Source organism: Lithobates pipiens, unplaced genomic scaffold, assembly GCF_037356315.1.
Source record: "Lithobates pipiens isolate NorthernLeopardFrog02 unplaced genomic scaffold, aLitPip1_a1.2 Scaffold_8, whole genome shotgun sequence".
Taxonomy (NCBI): Eukaryota; Metazoa; Chordata; class Amphibia; order Anura; family Ranidae; genus Lithobates; species Lithobates pipiens.
The window spans coordinates 384191452-384195747 of NW_027507903.1; the positions used below are offsets into that span (position 1 = coordinate 384191452).

The window sequence follows — 4296 nt, forward strand, 5'->3', positions numbered from 1 at the left end:
TGCAACAGTGAAGGTGGTCTGTACTTGCTGGTTTGGTGCTGCACAGCAGGAATGCACATCATTGAGTCTGGTGACATCTCTGCTCATAATGGTTATATTGCTGCACATCAGATATACACAAGATTGAGGTCTGTCTGTGTCCTGTATTACTGCCTTGTTGGTTACTTATCAGAAAGGCAGCAGTGAAGTTTGTTGGTCCTGATTTGTTGGGCTGCATAGCAGAAATACAAATTGAACCTGGGCTAGGGGTAGTACATATACTGCCTTTGGTAATCGGTGCAGCACCGCAAAGTGGCGTTGTGCCAATTCAGACAGTGCTATTAACGGCAATGGCTGCCGAGTTTAAGCATGTGACTTGACATAAGGGAATGGAGAAAGCTAAGTTAGGCAAGGAGTTATCAGCGCACCTCATCCCAATTATAACAAATATGGAAAAGCAGAAAAGGGGGATGGGACTGTTACAGTGCTGATAATAGTAAGAGAGAGATATATATGGATGTATAGTTAAAAAAGATTATTTTATTAAATGTAGTAAAAACGATCAAGGGGGTACAATAAGATCAAAGTTCACAAAACTACATATATTGATTTTCATACAGAACAATATACAAAATCCATCAATTAATTCAAATAACCATATTCTTGGCAGTTCAGATGGAAAATTCCCGACATGTTTCGCCTATTATTAGGCTTCTTCAGGGGAGCCAATAATTGGTGGAAGAGAAAATATTTTGTTTAAAATACAAATAAGAAGGTACACTGTAAATGGAGAAAAAACAACATTAATGGAGCCGGTCATATAAAGAAAAGCACAGCCTAAATCCCCCGCATGGCCCAGCCGTCTCAAAGAATTAATCAATACAGAACGAAGCAAGTAGTATGTGTGTCTCATTAGAAAATATATATAAAGTAATACCTACCAATCTAGAACAAGTACGTCTAGTCCCTAAGGAGAAAACCCCACTCAGAATTGGAGAGCGAGCCAATCCCAAAAACCGCCAGAGGTGACTGCAGGAGACAAATTAAGCGGACAAACAAATCTAATATTATACGAGGTTCACAAGGAGCTTAAGGAAGCTTCCATCGGGATAATTAGTTACTTAAGGAATTAAGGAGTCCACTTCAAAAAAGGATAAATTCAAATCATACCTGTGCTAATTAAGTGTGAGATATGTCACAAATGGAAAACTGGAGATTGCACAGAGGGAAGTCCTTTGAATTGTTTCTAGAAGCCCGTAAGGTAATCTGAATTGTAAAGAGGTAATTTAGAAGAGCACAGAAATGGAAGGGTAATGTTCAGATTTGTGAAAAAAATAAACCTAAAAAAGAGCAAAAAGGAGGAATTGACTGGGCAGTGTGCTCAAGGGTAATTTTTAATCAATTAAAATAATTATTGCTTACCAAAAGCATATGAATAATGCAGACTTAATTGTTGCTGTATCATACATGCAACAGCGCAAATATACCACAAGGCAGACAGCACCGAAGCCACACCATTCAGGGTCTGAACGGAGCAGCCAGAGAGAATCGGTCTAAAGTAGAAAGAACCATAACAAGTTATGATAAAATGAACAAAAAGGACGGGGAAAAAAGTTGGAACAGCAACATGGTCTGTGTGGACAGACACTGTGCTTGTTCAGTAAACTGACCTGACGGCGGTATCCTCACATAAAGACTCTGCAGGGTGGACGTACCTGCATTGTTAGTGAACGCTTATTTATCTCCCTCATCATCCGGCGTGCAATCAGCGACGCCGGATGTGAGCGGACAAAGAATGCGGAACTGCGCATGCGTGCGCGATCGCGCCACACATGTGAGCCTACAGTCCCCATAATGCACTGCGGCGGCGTCTCCGTGACCAAGGAGACCGGGACGCCGCGACAGGCAGTAACGGGGATCACGGGAGAGACAGTCAAGAGGGCTCAGAAGAGCCCTACAAAGAATGCCAATCCAAAGACCCAGTGAAGCGCATGCGCCAGCCCGCATATTAACAGGTCCAGCTTCCACATAGCTGGACCCGTGTGTCCATACAGGCACCTATAACTGTGCGGAAGTAAAGTGATCAGGTGCGCTCCTCCAAGAGGGGGTTTCCTCGAAAGGGGGCAGACTTGGAGACGAAAGAAAAGAAAAATAATTTGATAAAAATAAAAACAATATTGATTAGTCTAATAATTCACAGCCATAAAAAGGCTGTTTCCTCAGAATTTAGATAGATCTTTTGAGACAGATGGACAGGAAGAAGGGGAAGGAACTGTGCTTGTCGGCCGACTCCAAGCAAATTCACATATTTACAATAGAACAGTGAACATTTGTTATTAGTTTGAGAACGTTCAAAACGCTACAAAATATCAATAGAGATAACAGCTGCACTATTTGAAAAGCATAAACAAAACGATCAATAGTGTTTAGAGTACTATGTGGAAGTAGAAAATGGCTAATTCTAGTTAATAAATACGCAACCAAAAAAATTTAAATTAAAAATAAATGAACCAACAGTTGTATATGTAGATTTTAAAGTTATAATATTTTGTATCAAACTAAGTGAAAATCAAATAATAAAATGTAGCCGGGGTACATGCAAACAAAGTAACATACAAGCAATCAAAAAGACTAACACGACGACAAACAAACATGCATCAAGACAAGGACAAAACAACAGAAACAACCACAAGCACAAAAAGACAGAAACAACCACAGACACCAACAGACACCAACACAATAACAATCACAATCACCACAAAAAAAAAAAAAAAAAAAAAAAGTGAAGGAAGAAAATTACATCCAAGAAAAGGGAAGGAATTAAGTGTAAAGAACTGACGATTTGGCGGAAAGTGGGTAGTCCTATTTACAAAGAATCAGGCATCCCATGGAGAATTCCATGGGATCAAGATTGAACATCCTGGTTATTAAATAATGTGGAAGATAGTAATTAGAGAAAATGCTTGAATGTGATATATTCATTTAAACCTGGATAATTAGTAGCTTCCAAGGAATATATCCATTGGGTTTCTAATTGAAGTAAACGCGTGTCTATTTCACCTCCCCGAGCATGAATGGGCACATGCTCCAGAGCTGCGAAATACACACCGTGAGAGTCAAAATCGTGAGAATTGCCTATGTGTCTATTTAATGCTGTAGTGCATAATCGTTTAGATAGAGGCAACATGTGATCTCTGATTCTTTTATAAAATGGGCGCTTGGTTTTTCCAATGTAGAAGCATCCACAAGGGCACCTAGCAATATAGACAATCCCCACAGTTTTGCAAGTCACATTATATTTAATGGTGCGAGTAGAACCATTAGGCAGTGTGACTTGTGAAGATCCTAAAATAAAGCGACATATATCGCAGTGACCACATGGATAGGTGCCAGTGCGATTAGGTTTTGCAGGTCGATTAGTGTTAAAATGACTTGTAACTAGTCGGTCTCTCATGGACTGGGATCTACGGTAAGTTAACTGAGGAAAGGGCTTATATTTATGAATTGTTGGATCCGCCATTAGTAGGGGCCAGTATTTATCTAAGATTGCTCTCATTTGATGATGTTGACGTGAATATTGTGTTATAATACGTATGGGTGTGTTGGAGGTAGATCTGGGTTTAGGGTAAATTAAATCACTTCTGTTTAATTTGAGTACTTTATTGTAAGTGCGTTTTTAGTAATGCTTTACTGTATCCACGTTGACTAAGTCGTGTAGTAAGATCCCGTGCGGCTAATTGGAAATCTATATCTTGAGAACAGTTGCGACGTAAACGAAGGTATTGGCTGTAGGGAATACTGTCTAGAAGTGGTCTAGGATGAGCACTTTCGGCATGAAGAATGGTGTTACCCGCAGAGGGTTTACGATAGAGCTGAGTCAATAACGCCATTTTTATCCAATTTAATGTGTATATCCAGGAAATTAACCTGGGTCTGACTGAATTCCATCGTAAATTTAAGATTAAATTGATTGGTAGACAAATTATCGAAGAATTCATGTAGTTCATCAAGGGAACCGGTCCATAATAACAAAATGTCATCAATGTAACGGTGCCAACCCAGGATGAACTGGCACCAATCCCGGGATTGGTCACCTGAAAAGATTTGTCGTTCCCACCCCCCCAGGTACAGATTGGCGTAGGTAGGGGCACATTTGGTGCCCATAGCTACGCCCTGCACCTGGAGGTAGTGGGAACGATCAAACATAAAATAGTTATGCGTGAGAATGAACTCCAAAAGTTGAAGCACAAATTTATCATAATTTTGCGAAGTAGAACCCCGTTCCTGAAGAAAGGAATGCATGACTTGGATACCTGT

The 4296-nt window shown here is 40.1% G+C and overlaps 1 long non-coding RNA gene across 1 annotated transcript; it reads right to left on the reverse strand.

Annotated features, from left to right (window-relative positions):
- Nucleotides 1–1155: 1155 nt before the first annotated feature.
- LOC143962783 (uncharacterized) lies at nucleotides 1156–1716 on the reverse strand. The gene is made up of 3 exons (XR_013270789.1): nucleotides 1650–1716; nucleotides 1402–1532; nucleotides 1156–1245 (listed from the first exon to the last, which is right to left on the reverse strand). It is a non-coding gene; the product is annotated as an uncharacterized LOC143962783 (long non-coding RNA).
- Nucleotides 1717–4296: the final 2580 nt, after the last annotated feature.